Source organism: Poecilia formosa, unplaced genomic scaffold, assembly GCF_000485575.1.
Source record: "Poecilia formosa unplaced genomic scaffold, Poecilia_formosa-5.1.2 Scaffold11, whole genome shotgun sequence".
Lineage (NCBI taxonomy): Eukaryota > Metazoa > Chordata > Actinopteri > Cyprinodontiformes > Poeciliidae > Poecilia > Poecilia formosa.
The window spans coordinates 4,222,877-4,233,136 of NW_006799950.1; the positions used below are offsets into that span (position 1 = coordinate 4,222,877).

At 40.9% G+C, this 10,260-nt stretch overlaps 1 long non-coding RNA gene across 2 annotated transcripts in view; it reads left to right on the forward strand.

Moving 5' to 3' along the window:
* LOC107835266 (uncharacterized) overlaps positions 1-10,260 on the forward strand; it is a 22,103-nt gene extending 11,843 nt beyond the window's left edge. Inside the window, exons 2-3 of one of the 2 annotated variants that reach the window (XR_001661082.1) lie at positions 1,548-1,695; positions 10,123-10,260. This is a non-coding gene — a long non-coding RNA (uncharacterized LOC107835266). Of the gene's footprint in view, positions 1-1,547; positions 1,696-5,385; positions 6,262-10,122 lie in introns of those variants that run through there. The other variant, XR_001661083.1, reaches the window with a different exon arrangement.

Consider the following 10,260-nt stretch of genomic DNA (forward strand, 5'->3'; position numbering starts at 1 on the left):
GGGTGGGGGGGCGGCTTGGTTGGGGGCATCATGGGAGGAAGCACAGGGAGGGTAGGTGACAGACCAGGACGAGCCTCGCAATGTGTGTCAACGTGAAGTCACATCATTATCAGGTTGTGTCCTCCTTATTACAATAGCTGACCTCACCACCGACGCGTCTGCTTTTTGCTGGACTGGTGCTTTAAATGCTGCCTTGTTATTCTTTCTAAACAAACTGATCTTTCTTTTTCTGTTTTTTTTTTTAAATTATTATCTAATAATACTTTCTATTGCTTCCAGGTGTGTTTTGAATTCACAGTTCCCCAACTAAGACAAAAGTAGAGTTAAAGTTTTCAGTACAGTGGCAGAGATGGATAGCTGCAAATAAAGACAGGATTTGTAGTGATACATTTTCCAAACTTGTATTTTCACGTCACATGAAAATACAAGTTAGGAAAGCAGTGTTGCCAAATATTTCGTATGTTTGGCAAATACCTATAAAATAAGAATAACAGGTGAGAAACTTGACAAACCAGATTGAATATATTACACATTCTCTTCCTCTGTAACATATTTCTTCATTAATAGCTCAACAGACCGGAAAAAGACATGAATAATACTCTGCTTTTCAATTATGCACAAAGAAAACATACAGAGCACAAGATAATTTAAAACTGCAAACATTTAACAACAGTTTTATAAAGTATTAATCAAAGTAAACCAAATCTACATCCACACATTTCACACATTTGGCAACAGCTAGAGCCTTGCTCTGATTCTTTAATAAGAATAAGTAAATTCAGAGTATTTAGTGATTATGGAGAAGATATGTTTATTAAAAATATATTCACTTGTCAATCCTGTGATCTTATTGAGGAAATTAATCATTCATTTTCACATACCAAAACATGGAAGTTCAATATGTCTGCAGAAACATGTTTGCTGTTGTCTTGTGTTGTGTTCTTCCTTTTCTTAAATGATGATTTACCCAAAAAAGTTAATTTTTACATCAAACCCAGTAGGTGTTAGTCTACAGAGCAGGGCATCATCAGTGCAAATGCACTGTCAACTATTTGTTTTTTTTTAGATTATGTTCTTTTAATCACATCCAGTCACAGCTGTCAACTCAGACAGATATACCAACTATGGGTCCATTTCAGCAATTAGTCCCAGATTCCAAGGTACATTTTTAAGCATAAGAGCAAAGTCCAGGTCGTAAATGTATAGCTCCTGATCCGGTAATGCACACCTCTCAAAAATAAGTGCTCCACTCTGTTTTTCAGGCGTTTTCAAGAGGCAAACATGCATGGAAAATGAATCAAATGCATAGATAGATTTGTCACTGCTTGTTCAGCTTCTTGATACATTTTATTTAAAGCACCTTTCAAAACACTCAAGGACACTGTACAAACAAGATTATGGGGGAAAAAAAACAAAAAAACATGACAATAAACCAACAAACCATCAGCAACCTTCATGAGTTAAAACATTACAGAGGACATGAAAATTTGACCAGATGATTTTGATATTGGCGGTTTTTAAACTGAAGAAGGGAATCAATGTTACAGGTATCAGGATCCAGCTGATTCCAGTGCTGGGATGCAGGGTAAGAGAAGGCTGTGGCCCGCATGGTGCTGAGGAAAATGGAGGAGACGGAAAGGAGACAGAGGACGTGACGGAGTGGGAGGGCGAGTGAATGAAGAGGAGCTTGAACAGGTAAGGTGGTGCCAGGTGGTGGATGGCTAGAAGGTGACTAGGAGGATCTTGTCAGTGTCGTATTCTAGCTCAGACATACCTATAAGGCTAAATTATTTGCAGCTGGATCGCCTCTTCTGTCACGCCTGTGTTCCTCAAATAAGAAAACTATCTAGCTAGATAAAAATTCATCAGAATCTCATCCAGCATATTGCTTGAGACTTAAGTCTTTGTATTAGTCTTGTTGTTTATGATCCATCTTAGACACTTATCAACTTTAAAAAACAAGGTAAAACTTCAAGGAAGCATAAGTAACATTTATTCAATGTGTACCGTATATTCTTTTAATGCGCTTGTTCTGTAAAGCACTTAGAAATACCTGGCTATGAATGGCGCTGTACCGATCAACATGTCTGGCTTTACTTTGGAGGAGTCAGGTGAGCAAAGAATGAGTTCAAAAATCAGTAACACGAAACCAGAGCCTGTTCTGGTTTAGGCCTTGGATGTGAGCTGAACATTTAGTCACCGTTTTGCCTTAACATTCAGATTATAGACAAGTGGGTGTCTTTGAAAGATCGCGGTAGGTTCCGACCTTCACCTTGAATCCCCGTCCACCTATTGTGGCACCCTTCGCTGCGACTGTGGTGTACAGGTATTGAAGTTTTCTACCAAGGTATAATGAGTGACGGGGCTTCTTTGATTCCTTGAAAGCTTTCATCTTCAGTCAAGGTCCCCACTGGTAGAGTGCACTTTCTCTTTTCCTGTTCTTCTTTGTCTCTTGCCTTGATGTCTGATGGCAAAGAAGGAGAAAAAGATCTTAAATACAGTCCCCATTTGATTACCAACCTTCTGTCTGCAATTTTCTCATCATGCGCCCTTTCTCCCTGGATTTATGCTCATAATTGGGATGCCACAAGTGAACTATGGAAACTAATTTTGCCAGTTGTCGTTGTGTATTAGAAAGTTAGCTAGGCAGTCTTTTTCTTGTGCACCAAGTCAAAATCATTACTGCCTGAGCTTGTAACATCCCTCTGAGAGAGGGCTTTTGGAGGGCTTTAAGAGCACAGCAAGTCACTTGGAGGCAGAGTTTTATATTTTTTGCAAGATTTGTGGTGGAAAAAGAAGGAAACTTGAAAGGAGAACAACAAAGACAGCATTTGTTCTTTCTCCATGCTTGCACCCTCAGTCTAGGGTTCTAATCTCTTATTGTTTCAGACCCAAACAGAGACAAAGGAGTCGCAGATCAAAACAAATGACTATCAAGCTATCAAACAAGCACCACCCTGCTATGATTCCAAACGCTGACTGCGGGAGAGCGAGAAGAGAGTCAGAGTCAGACGGGTCGCACATTGTTTCCAGTCGCTTTGATGCAGAACTTAAAACACTTGGAGAAAAAAAATATTCAAACATCCACCATGAAAGAAGGAGGAAAAGGAGAAGACGGAGAGGAGAAAGAGGGCGTGACGCGAAACAAGCTAATACCCCTTTGCATATGTGCAGTTGTCTTTGTTTCATTAGTGGTCCAGCTGATAACCTTTATTAGGCCTGATCTGGAATTAAACTCGTGGACCAGCAGCGCTTTGAAGCTACAACGGGCTCTTTTCCTGTTTGTGCTGTAAATGCAGGTTGTGGTGTGGAGATAAAGCACTTCTGAAGGATATTAAGACTTGAAAGTCCCTTGGCTATTCTTTGGTACATATTTGATGTTGTTCTTTTGCTCCTTGGCTAAATTAGCATATCTCTTTCAAAGCTCCTCTCCCCAGCCTCCCCACTGATAAATGTAATCCTCTGCCATCATGTGTTCACTTAAAAGTCATAAATGATGGAAGTACATTGTGTTCACCGCTGACACATCAAAGTGCGATAACACGATTAGCAATGATGACTCGAGTTTGTTTCTGCCCCCCCACACACACACACTCTTCTCCCCTTCCTCCTTCCTCCTCATCATCAGCAGCCATTTGTTCTTTGCTGTATTTTTATCTCTTTCATTTTGGCGCACATCACTGCCTCTGTTTCAAAGTCACCGTACCAGTTGCAGAGGGGTGACAAAACCTTCGCTTCAGTTTGCTCACTTTCATTCAGACTCTCTGCCGAAAATTTTCCATCAGCTAAATTTAGTACAGATCACATCATCATCCTCCTCTTATTCTCTCTCCCTCAGTGTGTGACAGCTTCTTCTCAACTTTTTTTTTTTCTCTCTCAAATCGAGTCATGTTTGCTGGGTTAGAGGGCAAATGCGCTGCACCACTGTAAATGAGTCTGTAAGTTAAACTGCAAGGCACACTTTCTGGCTCATCAGAGTGCACGCATCAAAACAAAAGACAGTGACAGCACATTTGTGATCTATTATTTAGCCCCTTCTGTATTTGATCACGAGCGCTTGCCAGAGTGATGATCATGCAGATTAAGTCTGTTTCTTTCACTCACCGTGCTAAAAGCCTTTGCTTTTCTTGTTTGGAGATTTTTCTGTTTTGTTTTTTTTTTTTTTGCTACATTTGCAATTGTATGAGCTAACAGTGTTTTTTTAAAAAAAAAAAACATGTTATACAGTGAGGTACTAAAACATCAGTGGAGAAACTTAACTGTTTAAAATGTTTTTATTGTTTTTGCACATACAGTAGAATGAAAAAAGAAATATTTGCCACCTTACTGATTTCGTCGGGGGTTTTTTATGTTAAAATGCTTTACATTATCATTAAAATTTTAATGTCAGGTAAAGATAACCAGAGTAAATACAAGTGATGACAAAACGTCTTAAATATAAACCTAATAACAGGTTGTAGCAACAACTGCTACCAGTCTTTTATGATTACTGGCAAGGAGTCTTGTAAAAGAGATATATTGCCCCACACTTCTTTAAATAAATGCTTTAAATCAGACACAGTAGTAAAAGTTATTTATTTCTGTATCTGCATCTTCTTTGTAATTATGCATTTCTAATTCATTACCTCCTTTTTAGTCATGACAGCAACTTGAAGTATTGTGCCTTTTTAATGTCTTCTGAACAACTTTGAAAGCTAGATTTGAGACAAAGTAACAAAAATAAACTTTTTTAAATGAACATTCAAAAACTGGCACGTCCTCTGATTGGTCGTCTTTGATTGTGTTGACAGGAGCTTTCACAAGCGGACACGCTGTTCGTGCCAATTTCCCACTTCTCATCACTTGAAACGGTGTAACCATTTTATTGCTTAGGTTGGACGGTCGGCACATTTTCAAAATTTTACAGAAATCATATGTATTAAAAAGCCATGAAGCTTTTGAATACCAATTTCACATTAACAGTTGGCATGGTTTTTCCTTTTTTCTTTCAGCTATCAATAGGGTAACTCAATACAACCACGTTTGTTGTCGCTTTAATTTAAAGAGAAAACCTTTATTTGCTTCAACATCGGCTTGGAATAAGCTATCTTAGCATCTTAATTGTCAACAGCTAGCTTTTATTCACTTCCTTTTCCCCTTTCAGGCTAATTCCGAAACATAAAAGAGGCAGTTCAGGTACTTTATTAGCCAAATTATTCCAGAGAGGGCTGAAGGGACACACCAATCAGAGCTAATCTTGTTTGATTCCAAACATGAACGCTGCTCCCTTTAACCTTAACCACTCAGCTGTGCAATTGTTCACTCGGTAGAGAGAGAAACTCTGTGCGTAATTAGCGGGAGACCCCTTCATGAATTGAATTAGCATCATCTTTGTCCTCTCACCAGGAGTGTAGCCCTAATTATCCGTCTGCGTGTTCCAAGGGAGGCCGTGCACAACGCAAAGGAGAACCTTCTGGTGGCCCTCGTTTTCTGATTCGCAAGACAACAAAATATTCAGAAAGAAAGACTTTTGTTCTGAAAATGAGGGCAAACTCCTGAATGCTAATTGAAGTCTGACTGCAGATGGGTCTCGTTAGTTTTCCACCACGGGGTCATGCCGTAACCCCTTTGGCATGCCCCTTTTATTTGTGTGTTTGTCTAAATGTGTGCGTGTACTGCACGGGGTGTTGTAGGTGAGATCATTTCGAGGAGGGGAAGCGCGGGCACCCGGGGAATAAAGTAACAATTCAAATCCAGGGTGCCTGCACAGCGTCCAGTCTCGCCTCTGATTAAAAATGCTAATGTGTCTCCTTTGTGCTTTGATGTGGGTCGAACAATGGCGACTGCGTTTGGGGTGGTGGGGAGATGTTACCATGAGACGATGTAATGTCGCCCTGCAATGACACCCAGCTGAGCGCTGAGACAGTCCAAATCAATCATGTCGCAGGGAGCCGCCATGAGTCCGCCAGCTAACAATCCCCCCTGCTCCTCAACTTCCAAGGCTGAGCAAGTCTAATTAGCTTCCCTCTCGCCACATGCTTCAGAAGCCAGGAAACCAAGAACGGCATAAAGAGAGTTCTGAACACACTCGGGCAGAATACGCGCAAAACACACCAAAACGTCCCACACATTGCCATCATGAATTGATTCATATTTGATAGAAACAAAAACCATAAGGAAAACCTTCAATAGCTGTTTGTTGTCAGTGGTGCATATTTTAGAGGCACAGTGGACTGCAAATGTACTGTTGCCATATTTGCCCCTTTTTGCATTTTGTTAACATCTTTGAGCAACTCAAAGAAAATCCAGAAATCTATCACAGCAATGTTTGCAAATAAAAATCTAAAAGAATTCTTAAATTTGTCTTCATTCCCCCTCTACTCGGATATCGCTAAATAAAATACAGTGCAACCAACTGCAGTCAGAATACACCTATTGTTTAGATAAAGTATTTCTGTGTTTTATTTAATCTCGATATAATCCCCCTGTTATGTGAAGGCATCAGATTTTTAATGAACATTAGTGAACAAACAAAATGATGGAAACTATTATGAAAACTAGCAGACAAGTCAGGGAAATGTTGTAATATTGTAGCACTGTTATTAAATCCATCATCCAAAATTTGAAAGCGCTACTGTAAGCCTACCTCAACCTGGCCAGCTGTCAACACTTGAAAACTGATGTTCTTAGATGCTGTCTGTCTTACTGCACTTGAGCTATTTTGCAAAGAAACCAAAAGAAAACAATCTCTTTATTTCCTCTAACAATTACTGCTGCTAACCAAACGCATATTTAAAGACACAATATGATGCTGATGCAACAAATCTGCCATATCATGCTACCCTATACTCCAAGTCACTGAGCTTTGCCATTACCGACAGACACCTGCAGTGATATAACATACTAGCTTAGGGCAAAGGGAAGAGTAAGACAATAAAAAACAGTAGGTGGCTCTCCAGAGAATTTAATGCTTTAGATTTTTTTTTTTAGCTCTGTGGCCTGACTTTCTACCAGATTCTGAATAAGTAAGTGTTCATAAAAGAGCAAGGCTGATCATAAGAACCAAACAGTCATTTTGGCACCTGCAAGGAAAGACAACAAAAATGATGCTGAAGTAAATCTCATCATCAAACAATCTAGGGAGTGTTACAAAACTATTTATAAAAAGAAAATTAGACTGTAATTTAGCAAAATGACAGACTAAAAAAAGTTTTTACATCACAAGCCACGTGCATGGCGTATAAAATCAATGGGCCGAGTTAACAAGATAAATGTTAAAGTTCACTAAAATGCAATAAACAGAGGTGTGAATGAGTCTGGCCTGCCATAAAGGCTCTGCATGAGTGTCAGAATACACCAAAATGTGTCGCACATGGGTCTGCATAACTGTTGTCTTTATTCTTCTAGTCTGGTCCTTTCAATACCTCGTTCTCCGTTTCTGTTTTCCTTTCTGAGTTCCTTTTTCTCATTTTGTCTTGGTATCTTTGTAATTCTTACATTAAGCTGTGCTCTGTTTTTCAGTCTCTGGTCTCTGAATGTCTGGCTCCAGTTCAGGTGGTCATTCCAGTAGATTCCCTCTGTCTGTCCTTTGAGGTTTCCCACTCAGCTGCTCCCACTTAGTAAATACCCTCAGCATATACTCAGCATATATTCCCCTAAGGTTCACTCTCGTGTCATCCTTTTTTTCTTGTCAAACAGTGTTTTGACTAAAGTCCGAAAGGTTAAAGTCCTTTTCAAACGGCGTTTGACTAAAGTCAAAAGGATTGGAGACAGCTTTTTATTTCTCTTTCTCACTGTTTGCGTTTTAATTATGTTTTTTTTTTTTAAACTCTTTTTCACATGCTGTTTTTATTTTAATTATGTAAAGCACTTTGAAATGCCTTGCTGCTGAAATGTGCTATACAAATAAAATTTGATTGATTGATTGATTTAGGTCTCTGGATTTGGGACCATCCCAAATCTGCTCCCACGAAGTTGAGGGCATGAAATTGCCCAAAATGTCTTTCAATGTAGCAGCATAAAGACTTCTTTTCACTTAAACAAATCGGTCAAGCCCAACACCCGACAGATAACCCAACACCATAATGTCCTGTACGTGAAACTCGACACGATGCAGTCAGGCAAGTGCTGTTCTCCTGCAAAGTGCCAGCTGTTTGTCTACATTTCCAGACAAAGGGTCATGATTCAGCACATCTCCACTGTAATGGCATCCTATCTGAGGGTCGCATGAAGTTTGGAAGTCTGTAGTTTTCGACTGCAAAAGGTTGGTGACCACTGATCCTGCTGTGTGATTTTATGTGGCCTACCACTTCATGGCTTAGATCAGTGGTCTCAAACTCCAGTCCTCAATGGCCGGTGTCCTGCAGCTCTTGGATGTCTCTCTGTTTCAGCACACCTGGCTCCTGTAGAAGGTGACTGCATGCTACTGAGGCAGTTTGGCCATTTAGTTAAAGAATGCAGGACAAGGGACACATCTTGAAGTTGCAGGAATCTGACCCGTGAGAACTGCAGTTAGAGAATACCGCCTTAGATACTGTCGTTTCCACTCATTTCCACGTTGTAATAATAAAACGGTTAACTGCGGAATATTTAGTAGCAAAGAGGTTTTCAAATTGGACCTAAGGAACAGGAGCCACGGTTCCGTACAAGAATTCACTGAGCTCCTGACTCCATTCTTCAAGTCTTCATGCCTAGCCTGGATTTTACGCATCTGTGGCCATGGCATGGGTTGAATGACCTCAATTTGTTGATTCAAATGTGTTTCTATTGCTCCCCATTTCAAATTTCTAATATTTAAAATCGGTACTATTTTCCTCTATGTTTAGGAAACTCCCATTAATCCACAAAGTGCTCTTTACAGGCAGAGTCTCTGACAGCCAACCACAGAAGGGGACTGCCACTTCTCAGACACTTGCCATCCTCCCATTGTATGGCTCACTTTAAGATATTTTTTTTACCAAAATTTCCTGGCATGTTTACCATGTTTATTCTACTTTCATCCTGCCGCGATCAGAATATGACACCGCCTTGACTCTGTTTCAAGAAACAATCCTCAGCTTGAAACCATCATGGTTGTCACACCCTGGCGATCTGTCGCTCAGCTACACACACACACACACACACACACACACACGCACACACACACACACACACACACACAAGGCTTGATACTATTTTCTTTAGTGAGATATGGGTGTGTGGTGTGTGTGTGGGTATGTGTGTGTGTTTGTAAGACAGAAAAGGGGGTGCGGGGATATGAAATAGAGGAGCTTTTATCAGACTCTGAGTTGGAAGTCTTTGAGGGCCTCCTCAGAAGCTCAGCATTTCTTCCATTGTTCTATTTCCATCCCTCGCTTCACTCCTGTCACATGTAAAATCACAAAAGCATCCTTTACCCCCACACCCATACCCCTCCCCTTCAGTCATATTCCACCCCCCTTTTTCCCCCATGTTCCAACGTCAGAGAAGCTCATAACCCACTTAGATTATTCTCAAAATACTTCACAACTTTACAGTGCTCTTGCTGCAAATTGGAGTTCAGGCAAACAAGTGGAGGTGCAAAGCTGAGGTTGTGAACTTCTTTCGGTTTGAAGCGTGAAACAGATCTTCTAATTTAACCCCAGCCATTTCCTCATCCAGAAAACAGCAACACTCCCGCGCTGTGTAGTTACACTGTGTCACATGCCGTGCACACTTGCTTCCAGCGTTGTTGTTCTTGCCTCCGAGTCAGCTATTGTATGCGCCCACCATGTCATGATGTTTCCACCTCCCTAACCTTGAGGTGGGGGCGAAGGGGGCAGACGGAGTCTACCTAGTGTCGGCACATCATCCTCCGGCGAAACGTGCGTTCGCCGTACACAGCGAGGTGAAATCCAATCACAATGAGAGCAGACTCTCCCTTTCTCACAGAGACGTGCATAGACTAAAACACGCCGATATCTGAGAACTGGAGAAAGCACGCCTGCAGGTCTGCACCCTTTAGCTGGTGATGGCGATGTGACATCTCAACTGCAAGAACTCATTCCCTTCTCTTTTTATTTTTCATTTTTTTACCCCTTCGTCCCGTTTTTGTCTTATCCGCCCCGCTGCATTGTTTTCTGTTGCTTATCCCCTGACTGCTTCCATTCTGTTCTTTCTCCTCAGTCCTTGCTGTCATCATCCCTTCACCAACTTTCTGCCCTTAGGTGCACACTGACTTCAGGTTTCAGGTGATGGAAGAGCGAAGAGGGAAAACAAAGATTTCTTGTCTATTTCCTTCAAAATAAACTGCAGCAGGTGCTT